Source organism: Equus caballus, chromosome 28 (assembly GCF_041296265.1).
Source record: "Equus caballus isolate H_3958 breed thoroughbred chromosome 28, TB-T2T, whole genome shotgun sequence".
NCBI classification, from domain to species: Eukaryota; Metazoa; Chordata; class Mammalia; order Perissodactyla; family Equidae; genus Equus; species Equus caballus.
The window spans coordinates 50,688,237-50,700,314 of NC_091711.1; the positions used below are offsets into that span (position 1 = coordinate 50,688,237).

Below are 12,078 nucleotides of genomic sequence, written 5' to 3' on the forward strand. Positions count from 1 at the left end.
GAGCCCCTTGGAGAAGCAGACAGGACTCAGGAACTCGGGCACCCCTCAGCTCATTCTAGATCTCACCTGGGGGCTTTCCCACCAGGAGCAAGAAGAATCAAGAGCAAACCCTCAGATGAAGCCGCAGCCTCTGAGCCTGAAAGGCCTGCCACAGGGTCGGATGGGGAAGGGCTCATCACGGTTCCCACATCCCCAGAGGGGGCTGACTGGTGGCTCACACCCAAGACCATCCCCAGAACCTGGGAGGCACAGGCATGGAGCCGTGCATGGCACACACAAGTGCCGCTCAGACGCTGGAACAAGGTTAGAACCAGCCGGCTGTTGGGATCCCTGGTGGTAGACAGCTAGATATTCAGGAAGACAGGCAGAGTGGGGATGTGGGTGGACCTGGACACCACCAAGAGGCAGCAGCCCACCAGCCTGGCGGCTCTGAAGGGAAGAGGGCTGACCCGGACAGCTAGGCACTGCAGGACCCTTCAGTGTCAGGATAAGGGTCAGGGAGAGACCCTCTCAGGATCCTCTGTGTCCACCCAGGCTCCCCCAAGAAGGGGTTCTATTTCTGATCTGTCAGTCTCTGTGTTGGTCACAAAAAGGGGCTCCCTGCCTCAGGAGGGCAGCCATAGGCCAGTGAGCCCCTCTGTCTCTGACCACCCACAGCTCGACGCCCAGACCCAGGGCTGAGCTGCAGCAGAAGCCTCATGGCCACTTTGTGCCCTTCTAGTGATGAATTCTTCCAGGTTTTGTGTGTCTGAAAGTTTTCATTTTGCTTCAGTTTTGAAAGCCGTGTTCACTGGGCAGAGTTCTAGGCTGGCAGTATTTTTCTTGCAACTTCGACAATGTTGCCCCATCATCTCCTGGCTTGCCTTGTTTCCGAGGATAAGTCAGCTGTCATTTTCATCTTTGTTCCTCTGTCTGCATTTAAGATGTTCTCCTTAGGATTCATTTTAAGCAATGTATCTTGCTGTAATTTCCTTCATGTGCTTGGAGTTTACTGAGCTTCTTAGATATGTGGGTTTACAGTTTTCATCAAATTAGGGAAATTTTTGGCCATTATTTCTTTAAAAAAATTGAAAATATCAACTGCAGATAAGGAAGTGGAGCTTCTAGAAGTCTCTTATGTTGCTGGTGGGAATGCAAAATGAAACCACCACTTTGGAAAACAAAGCGGCAGTTTCTAATGAAGTTAAACATCCACTTACCATATCATCCACCAAGCCCACTCCTGGCTATTGACAAGAGAAATAAAAACACGTGCCCTCTACAGTGATCTGTACATGAATCTGGCAAACACTTTACAACCCAAAACTAGTGAATGAATAAAAAAATTATAATCTATCCACACAATAGAACACCACTCAGCATAAAAGAGAAGGAATTTCTGATGCCCAGAGCAGGATGGATGAATCTCGAACGCATTGTGCACAGTGAAAGAAACCAGACTGAAATGACAACGTGCTGTGTGACTCCCTTTACGTGGTGTTCTGGAAGAGGCAAAACCACACACAGATAGAAGATCGGTGGTTGCCAGGAGCTGAGTTTGGGTAAGGGATTAACCAAAAACGAGCATAAGAGAACGATTTAGGGGTGATGGAAATGTATGTTTCGATTGTGATGGTGAACACATTTGTCAAAGCTGTTGAGCTGTGGACTTAAAAGAGGTGAATATTACTGTGACACCCCCATAAACCTGACTCTCCAAGGGGGCCTTCGGCTCAGATGTCCACTCACTCAAACCCCAGCTGTTAATCACCGATTTTCTCAAGCCTGATCTGTGCTGAGTAGTCCTGAAGATACAGAGCCAGGAAGCTTGGTTTACCAAGGAGAGAGCCCTCTCTCCCAGCCCACTTCAAAAGTTACGTCTTTTCCCTTAGTGTTTCTTTTGTCATTCCTTTTTCACTGTAAATTTCCCTACCATAAGCAACAAACCTGAGGCTCCATCTCCCAAATGATATTTACTTGGCCCTGTTTTTCATTTATCACTCAAACTCTTTAAATATGATTTAAAATTAATCCCTAGAACATGAATTCCTTGAGAGCTGAAACTGTCTCAGTCCTCTCTGCATCCTGGATCTCAGTCCCTCGTAGGCATTTGGTGGATGTTTTAGGAAGGAAGGAAGAAAAGGAGGGCTCTGAGAATTATCTTCCCATCTAGATCTCAAGCATTCTGAAGTAGACTGGTCCCCAGAAATCAGCCTATAACATCCAGTCAATGGATGCGTGTATGGTGGAAGAAGGGAGGGAAGTAGAGGTAAACGGATATACGGATAGAGGGGTGGATAGATGAGTGGATGGATGATGGATGGATGGGCAGATGGACGAATAGACAAGTGGATGGGTGGGTGGGTGGACGGATGGATGGGTGGACGGATGGATGGGTGGGTGAATAGATAGTTGAAGTGGTTGAATGAAGAGATGAATGGGTAGGTGGGTAAGTGGATGAACAGATGGAGGGATAGATAGATGACAAACTCATTATCATCAGGAACATTATGACCTTGCTGAGCCCCAAACCTCCTCTCATCTGGTGGATGTGTCATAAACACTCCCAGGTTACTGCTCACTCACCTCTGAGGACTCACTCCTTGGGTCGATCACCACCTCCCTGAGATGTGTGGTCCGCATCCACCCATCCATCACACAGTTGCCCACACTAGAGAAAACAGCCACTGGGGACCAGCCATCTGTCACTGGCCTGGATGCTGCACATACCTCAGTGATGTCACTTACAACCAGGCACCCCATGCCAGTCAATGAACTTCTGAACCCTGCCCCTCACACAGATTTGGCTCCTCCCTCCAAAAACCCCTTGAGTAATGGCCTGACCCTGCAGTACTTACCTCATTCCTCCTTGTGTCACTTCTTCAGCACATGTCTGCTGCATGCAGCCCCTCTGCCAGACTCGGGGACAGAGAGAGTGCCCTCAAGGAGCTCACAGACTATAGGAGCAGCAGACATTCAGATGGGCAATGGCAATCACAAGGAACTGTGGACCACAGAGAAGAGGCCTCTCACTCAGCAGTGGGAGGGAGGAGGAGTCCAGGAGGCTGCCTGCAGGAAGTGCCTCTGCATTGAGTCTTCAGAAATCAGAGGGAAAGCATCTAGTTTCTCATCATTGAGTATGGTGCTCCCTGTAGGTTTTTGTAGATGTCCAAGTTGAAGACATTCCCCTCTATTTCTATTTTACTGAGAGTTGTTATCATAAATGGCTGTCAGATTTTGTCAAATGCTTTTTCTGCATCTATTGATATCATTGATTTTCTTCTTTATCCAGTTGATTGATGGATTACATGAATTGATTTTCGAATGTTGAACCAACCTTGCATTCCTGAGATAAATCCCACTTGTTCATAGTCCCCGTGTATTATTTTTATACATTGTTCGATTCAATTGCTAATACATTGTTGAGAATTTCTGCATCTATGTTCATGAGAAATATTGGTCTGTATTTTTCTTTTCTTGTAATGAATATCTTTGTCTTGGTATGAGGGTAATGTGGCCTCACAGAATGAGTTACAAGATGTTCCCTCTGTTTCTGTTTTCTGGAACAGATGTAGAGGATTGGCATAATTTCTTTCTTAAATGTTTGGTAGAATTCACCAGTGAGGCCAACTGAGCATAGAGCCCTCTGTTTTGGAAGGTTACTAACTGTTGATTCAATTTATTTAACATATATAGGCCTATTCAGATTATCTGTTTCTCCTGTGTGAGTTTTGGTAGATTGTGTCTTTCAAGAATTGGTCCATTTTATCTAGGTTGTCAAGTTTGTGGCGTGGGGTTGTTTATAGTATTCCTTTATCGTCCTTTTAATGCCCATGGGATCTGCAGTGAAGGCCCATCTTTCTGATATCAGTAATTTGTGTATTCTCTTTCTTTTTCTTAGTTAGCCTGGCTAGAGGTTTATCAATTTTATTGATCTTTCTAAAGAACTAGCTTTTAGCTTCATTGATCTTCTCAATGGTTTTCTTGTTTCCAATTTCATTAACTTCTGCTCTGTTTTTTATTATTTCTTTCCTTCTCCTTACTTTAGATTTAATTTGCTCTTCTTTTTATAATTTCCTAAAGTGAAAGCTTAATTATTGATTCTAGATCTTTCTTTTTTCTAACGTATGCATTCTTCTACAAATTTCCCTGTAAGCACTACTTTTGCTGCATCCTACCAATTTTGATAAGTTGTATGCCCATTTTCATTTAGTTCACAATAGTTTTTAATTTTTTTCAAGACTTTTCTTTGACCTGTGCATTGTTTATTCACCAAATGCTTTGGGACTTTCCAGCTATCTGTCTCCTATTGATTTCTAGTTTAATTCCATTGTGGTCTGTGAGCATATTTTGTATGATTTCTAGGCTTTTGAGTTTCTTAAGCTGTGTTCTATGGCTCAGAACGTGGTCTATCTGGGTGAATGTTCCAGGTGAGCTTGAGAAGAATGTGTATTCTGCTATTGTTGGATGAAGTAGTCTATAGATGTCAATTAGACCCAGTTGATTGATGGTGTTGTTGAGTTCAGCTGTATCTTTACAATATCCTGCCTGCGGGCTCTGTCAATTACTGATGGGGGAGTGTTGCAGTCTCTAACTCTAATAAAGATTTGTCCATTTCTCCTTGTAGTTTCATCAGTTTGGGGCTTTTTTTTCTTTTTTTTTTTTTGACGAAGATTAGCCCTGAGCTAACATCTGCCACAAATCCTCCTCTTTTTGCTGAGGAAGACTGGCCCTGAGCTAACATCTGTGCCCATCTTCCTCTACTTTATGTGTGGGATGCCTGCCACAGTATGACTTGATGAGCAGTGTGTAGGTCCATGCCCGAGATCTGAACCAGCAAACCCCAGGCCGCTGAAGCAGAACGTGCGAACTTAACCACTGCACCACTGGGCTGGCCCCAGTTCTCTCAGTTTTTTACTCACATACTTTGATACTCTGTTGTTAGGTGCATACACATCTACACATGCCCAGAAGGTCGGCGCCAGCAAGGAGGGGAGGGCATTCCAGGGAGAGGCAACAGCAAGTACAAAGGCCCAGACTTTTGCAGGGCAGGGGAACGTGCTGGACAGAGGGGAGGGAGGCAAGGTTCAGGCCAGTTGGCCAAACCCAACAAAGGATGCCTTGGCCTTCCCATCCCCAGCATGCACATGGAGCCAGTGCTGTGGGGCTCAGACCACCGGGTGCTAACACTCACCTGAAGGGGCATGGCAGACAGATGCTGGGGTGGTCCCCTTGCCCCCCACATCCTGGTGTCCAAAGCTTTGGGTGGCCCCCTCCCAGCAATTGGTGAGCAGGACCTATGACTTGCTTCTAACCAAGAGAATGTGATAAGAGAGATGAGTGTCCATGACTGTGTGCAAGTCTGTGTGACACAGACTATATTACATTGGACTGTAACCCCATCTTGCTGGATCTCTCGCTCCTTTGCTGAGGGAGCAAAGCAGCCATGTTGGGGACTACCACACGTGGGAGCCCAAGGGCAGACACTGGCCAACAGCCAGCAAGAAACTGAGACCACAGTCCTACAACTGAAAGAAACTGAACAGTGCCAACAACTTGAGTGAGCGCAGAAGCCGATCCTATGCCAGCCCAGCTCCCAGTGAGCCCGCAGCCCGGCTGCCACCTGGACTGCAGCCACATGAGACCTGAGCAGCGGATCCAGCCAGTGTGCCTGGACCCCTGTCCAAGAAACCATGAGATAATAAACACACGTTGTCTGAGCTGCTACCTTTGTGGCAGTTTCGTTTCACAGCCATGGACGACTCACAGGACAGCTCACGCAGCTGGTCTCGTGGCCAGGGTTCTAATGCCCTGGAGTCCTGATGACAACCTGGTCGCCACCTTGGGAGGCATCACCAGCTGCTCCACTCCCACAGCACCAAGAGCCACTGCAAGTGGGAGCCAGGCTCATTTCTGAGAGCTCATGGGAAGGAGGGGCATGGAAATGGGTCAGGGCCATCCCTGAGAGCAGAGCAATGGGCATGGGTGGTCAGCAGGGCCTGTGGGGGTCCTGCAAGGCTGCAGTGCATGGCTCCCCCAGCCCCAGCTCCCAGGTCCCAGTCCAACATCCTGGGGACAGTCAGTATAAGAGTGAAAACAAATGCCCCCAATAACATGATTTAATTAAGAGATGATGACAGTGAAATCGAGAATCGTGCTGTTCGAGGTCAGGGGCTCGTTGGCCAGCTGAGCCTGCAGGACCCGGAAGCTCGGGATATCACTGCATCCAAACGCCCACGGTTTGGGGAGAACAACCATCGTTCTCGAATGCCTTCACACTCCTGTTTTCCTTCCATGGTCTCCAAGCTCCTCCGGACCCACTGCTGATCATCCCAGCTAAACTGCCTTTGCTCATCACAAGAAAATATCATGTGTTTTACTTTCAATTAACTTGACAGGATCTACCAGGAGTAACCCAGCTGAACCTCATCATTCACAATCCAATTTCCCAAATTGCCAGGAGCCTGGAGGGGCATCCCGAGCGGGCCTGGCCTCCCGCCTGCTCCCTGCACGGTTCCCTCAGAGAGCAGGCCTGGGGGTGGCCCCCATCACCCCTTCCACCCTGCCCTGCAATCCCATCCCTCTCCAGGTCACACAGCGGACATCGCTGGCAGGAGGGGCCCTGGCCGCCCACGGAAGGCCCAGCTCCCAGAGCGCATGCGTGCCCCTGGTGCAGGGGTGGGGCCTCTTAGCCCCCAAGCAAGACAAGGGAGTGGTCTGAGGGACCTGCAGTCCTGTGGCTCTCGGCCGCACATCCCTGGGGGCATCCAACGGGGGCCTGCCCAATGAGTTGTTGATACATGTGGCCTGTTCTAGTGTCTCTCTGCACGAGACTTCCCCTCACCACGGGTCCCCTCCAACCCTGCACTTGGATTCAGTGCAGCCAGCAAAGAATCACCTTGTGCAAGAGCACTTCCTTTTCACAACGGAGTGTTTTTCTCCCACTTCCGCCGTTCAGGGTACCTGCCGTCAGAGGTGGGATGAGTGAAGGCAGCTTCCCAAGGACACGTCAAAGGCCCAGGGGAAGCATGGCATGGAGGACTGCTGGAAAGGACTCCTGGCTTCAGGAGCCTGTCCTGCACCACGGTGTCCGACTCGCAGCTCCTGCCTCAACCACTTAGACCTGGCCATTAACTCTGGATCTGATACCTGCAATGCCTCTTTCTGAAAATTTTGGTTTTTCTTTGGTAAGCAAGTAGGCAGTCTGTCCTGGAGGCTCGGTGGCGGGGTAGAGGGGTGTTAGGAAAATATTATCATTAACGACGAGGCTAGCCCAGGGCCACAGGGAGCATCCCTCCCCCACCCCATGAACAGGTGGCAGGAATTGGGGACGGCCCCTGGCATGCTGGGACAGCCAGTGAAGGCTCTTGCACCTGGGGAGGCATCTGCAGGCAGAGCCCAGGATCCCCACCAGTCAGCGGTGGAGCCCAATTCCCAGTGGGGCCCCTGGGGCAGCATCTGTGTCTGACCACCACATCCTCCCACCCCCCAGCCTCTCCCTTCCTTGACTACAAGCCAGACTACATACAGTGGTTCCACCTCCCCCACCCAGGGAAGGACGGACTCTCTGAAACAGAAACGAGAGCAGGGTCTCAGGGGTCCCTGCAGGGGGTCTCACAGGTCCACACACAGTGGAGCCCACCCTGCTTCACATCTCCCTTCAGAAAAGACCTCCTCACCACCCACGGCCCCTGTGTGTCGCTCCCCCCAGGACAGGGGCCACTGCTCCACCATCACCAGCCCTGTGTACAAGCCCCCTGCTCTCCACAGGGTCACCCCCTCCTCGCCGCTTAAACGATGCAACCTCCCCTCTCTGTGGGGTCATTCCCACCAGCCTAAGAGCATCCTGTAACTTCTCCCATCTTAAAAACACAGACCTCCAGACCTCCAGCTGCTGACCCCTTTCCAACCCAGCTCCTGGGGGTGGGCTCCACCCCTCCACCTGCACCAAGACCATCCTCCCAGGGGCCCAGTGGTCTCCAGGTCGCCCAGCCTCTGACTCTTTCTGTTGTCCCCCTTCCTTCTAGAAGCTTCTCCACTTCTCCAGGAAGCCTTGTTCTCTGGCTCTTCCTCGTGCCCCCTCCCCCCTCCATGGGCCCAGACCCCAGACCCCTCTACTCTGAACACACTCACTCGCCAGGGACATTCCGGAGAATTTCTGCTCTGAGTCTCACCCTGTCCCCCCGTCTCCCGCTCTCTCCAGCTTTTCACCTCCACTGGGAAGTCTGAAGCACACCAGAGCCTCACATCCAAAACCAGCCATGGAGCCCAGCCCAACACCCCCGGGACCCTCATCTCGGCCGACGGCCCACCCCGCTTCCCTCGCTCACCACGTCCCACCCTTCAGCACATCTGTCACAAACCTGTGGGGTCCACCTGAGCACGCTGGGCCAGCCCCACCTCTCAGCCGGTCCCCCGCCCTGCCTACCTCTGCCCTGGCCCCGCCTACTGTCTCCACCTTGCAGGACAGCAACACCCCCTTGCCCTTTGGAGCTGTCTCTTCACGGCCTCCAGGCCACCATAACTCAGATGGTGTCACCCAGCTCAGAGCCCATCGAGTGACGACCCAGGGCTCACAGTATAACCCCCACCCACCAGCACCTCCCCCTCCTCACTTTGCACCAGCCAGCGCCCCTTGCTGAGTGCTCCGAGCACATTCCTGCCCCAGTCCCTTCACCTGCCTCCCCTCGACCCAGGACCGGCCGCACAATTTGCAGAACCCGGTGCAAAATGAAAAGGCCCCATGTTCAAAACCTATGAAGAATTTCAAGAGGCAACAGTAGAGCGTTAACCAAGCGTGAGCCCTTCTGTGCAGGCCTCAGACGCCGGCCCTGCCTCTCCCCAGGACACGGCCCCCTTTGTGCAGGTGGCTCGTGGAGGGTTCTCGCATCTCTCAGGGGTCCCCTCAGCAGAGGAGCCTGCCCTCACCGCCCCACTCCCTTGCCAGCTTCTCCCCTTCATGAAGTTCCTGTGTGGTCTTTTCTGAGCCCCCTCTGCCCTGGAAGCCCATGGGGGCAGGACTCCGTCCACTGCTGCGGCTGGATGCCCCTTCTACGGCTCAGTCTGGCCACGTCATGGCCTCTGCTTCAATTCCTCCCAATGCACAACAGCCCTGGCCGGTATGGAGCCCCACCCACCTGTCCAGGTGGCCTTCCGGCCCTGCCTGCCTTCTCTGAGTGGCTCCTCCAACCTAGCCCCATTCTGTCCCGTCTGGCCAGTCCACCTCCTGATCCATTCCTGGCGTCCACCCAGGAGCTCCCCCCTCCTGGGTGTGCTGTAAGATGCCCTCCTCCAGGCAGCACGCCCAGCACACTTGTGGTTCTTTCATCTTTGGTTTTGATTCTTGCCCAGCTCCTGCCTGGGAGGGAGCAGTGCATTCTCATCTCTTGTCCTCCCCCATCTCTTATCCTGACACAGAGCCTGATGACTAGTAGGTTCCAGGAACCATCTGGACCAGGTGGATGTGTGAAGGAATGAGTGAGAGGATGGTTGGGGTTGAGGAACGGAGCCTCAGGATGCAGGCTTGAGAAAGGGCCAGAGGTGGAGGTTGAAGGGAGAAGACGAGAGACAGCGAGGGACCCTGAGCCAATGAGGCCGGGCTGGGGAACTGCCCCAAGGGGGTTCCACTGGGGCATGTGAATCTTGGACAAAGTTCAGGAGAGAAAAACATAGGGTCTGGGCAGGGACCTGGAGAGGGCGTTGCAGGTGGGCAGGAGCAGAGGAGGAGCTGGGGTGAGTGACCAGCAGGGTTACTGACAGCCCAGCTGCCCCAGACCCGGACTGTCTCTCTGAAGGAGAGGAGACAGTGTCAGTCACCCCCCAGAGGGACAGAGAAAATCCCTCTTTTTCTCAGGTCAGGGGGACAGTGGTGGTGCCCCTAGCACCTCCAAGACAGCTCGTCTCCCTCCTGACGGCTACCCAGCTGCTCTGCCAGCACTGTGCACACCGTTGGGCTGTGCCGGTCCCTATCCGTCTTCCCCTCCTGACCCCTCATGATCGGGAGTCCTTGAGGGCATGGATGGGGGCTTCTCCTCGGACACACCCCTGAGACTGTCACACCAAAAGCCCTCGAGTCAGTGCTCAGCAAATGGGACCTGCTGCTGTGGGGGGATTCGCAGCATGCATAGGGGTTCACTGACGGGAGAGGACCCTCCAGAGGAGGCGTCCTCAGGCTGACGAGGCCTCTCTCAGCTTTGACTGCAGAGCTGTCAAGACGTGGGGGCACATGGCACTGGAGGAAGCGGCCCATGCTGGGTCAAAAAAGAAAAAGAAGTAAATGAAGAACAAATTCAGAAGGAAAGGCGTCCCTCCCGTCACATGCAGGTGAGTGGCGATTTATGCAGAAAACCCAGCAGGATCCATTAACTGTCAGAACAAATAAAAGTGCAGAAGGGTCCTAAATTCAATACCAACTTAGGAAAGTCTAGCGTTTCTCTAGAGCTAGGAAACGTAATAGAAATAAGATGCTGTCCATGATAGTCACAAAAACTATGAGGTTTCTAGGCATTAACCCCAACGATTCTAAAGCCTTTCAGAGGAAAGGTTTGAACTCAGTTTTAGAAGGTGAGTTAATACACGTACGGTTGTGGGAGTGGCCGCTGGGGTGGCCCCCGGGGTCCCGGCCCTGAGTAACCCCTCCCCTGAGCGGGGCTGGACCTGGTGCCTCACTTCTAACCAAGAGAGTATGCCCAAGTGATGAATGTCCCTTCTGAGATGAGGTCACAAACACCCTGACTTCCGATTTGCTGGCACGCTCCCTTGCACCCCTGATCAAGTAACATCACCCTCCAAGCTCCCCCGAGTTCTCCTTTGGAAATGGGGATAATAATACGAACAGCTTCAACAGTTAGCGCCCTACAAGTGCCGTTAGAGGAAAGTGAGGACAGCTCCCAGCTGGCCCCAGGGGTTCAGGTTCTGTGGGCCGAGCGTGTCCCTGAATCCCGCATCACAGCACCCACCCCCTGAGCAAACTCGGGCAGCCCTCCGGGCTGGGTACAGGCGGCAAAGGGTTAAGTCACCAGCGTTGGGCACCCGCTGCCTATTCTAGATCATAGCCCAGCACCTGAATCCCAAAACCCCTGAATGGCCTGAGCCCCAACCAGGGCCTGCTCAGGCCTCTTCCAGGCCCGCCTCCCAAGCTGACTGGGGCTGGTGAGCACACCTGGGGCCTGAGTCTGGCCACGGGCACAAGGGGGCCAGGGTGTCTACCACATGTGCATGAGGGGCTCCTGGTGCTGGAGCGGGAAGCAGATTGCGAGGAGCCAGCTACAGCACCCCGAGTCCACAGCGCCAAGCCCCTCGAGTCCACTGGCATCTCCACACCAACCCCCGCCACAAGGACCCCCAGCTCTGCTGGCCACACCCCACGGCTCAGAGGCACTTCACAGGCTCCAATTCACAAAGCCCAGAGGGAGCCCCAAAACCACCCCAGTGCAAGGCAGTGGTTTACTCAATGTGTCAGTGAAATCGAAGCATCTGCTATGTATAAATTACAACAAATCTGCTGTCTCTCTGAGGACACTCGGCTGTAACAGCCACAGCCAACAGGTCGTGTGTATGATTTATGGGCAGAAGCTCATGTTCACATTTGATGCAGGGTCTTTCATAAACCGGGAGACGATGCTCCTGCCCAGCAGTCACAGGCGGGGCCGGAGGGCCAGGGCTGCTCCTCCTCAGTGGTACCAGCTGGGGTTCGGAGGGTCCATTCTAGGGGTAAACAGGGCTGAGCACAGCAGTGGCAGCCCCCACCCCCGGCCTGTCAGCCACAGCACCACCCTCGGAGCAGAGCAGACGCTCAGAGCCAAGCCCCAAGCTCACGGTCACTCGTTAATGCACATCCTCGCCACAGACACAGTCGTTGGCGTAAATACTTGATTAGCATAGACGTGAGTGTATTTGCATATGTCTCTGCGACTGCTGTCCATTCATCACACAGAAATTCAGGCCTCAGGTGGACACAAACCCCAGACTCTGGCTTCAGTCGTCTTTCCCCGCTGAATTGAGGGTCGGTTTGGAGGCACCTCGGATGCCCGGCCTGACTCTGGGGGCCGAGCCGCCAGCACGGGCCCCCAGCCTGGCCTCAGACGTTGTCAGTCACCT

At 52.8% G+C, this 12,078-nt stretch overlaps 1 long non-coding RNA gene across 1 annotated transcript; it reads right to left on the reverse strand.

Moving 5' to 3' along the window:
* Window positions 1-6,080: 6,080 nt before the first annotated feature.
* On the reverse strand, window positions 6,081-10,669 carry LOC138921275 (uncharacterized). The gene is made up of 3 exons (XR_011433722.1): window positions 10,561-10,669; window positions 6,878-6,942; window positions 6,081-6,324 (listed from the first exon to the last, which is right to left on the reverse strand). It is a non-coding gene; the product is annotated as an uncharacterized lncRNA (long non-coding RNA).
* Window positions 10,670-12,078: the final 1,409 nt, after the last annotated feature.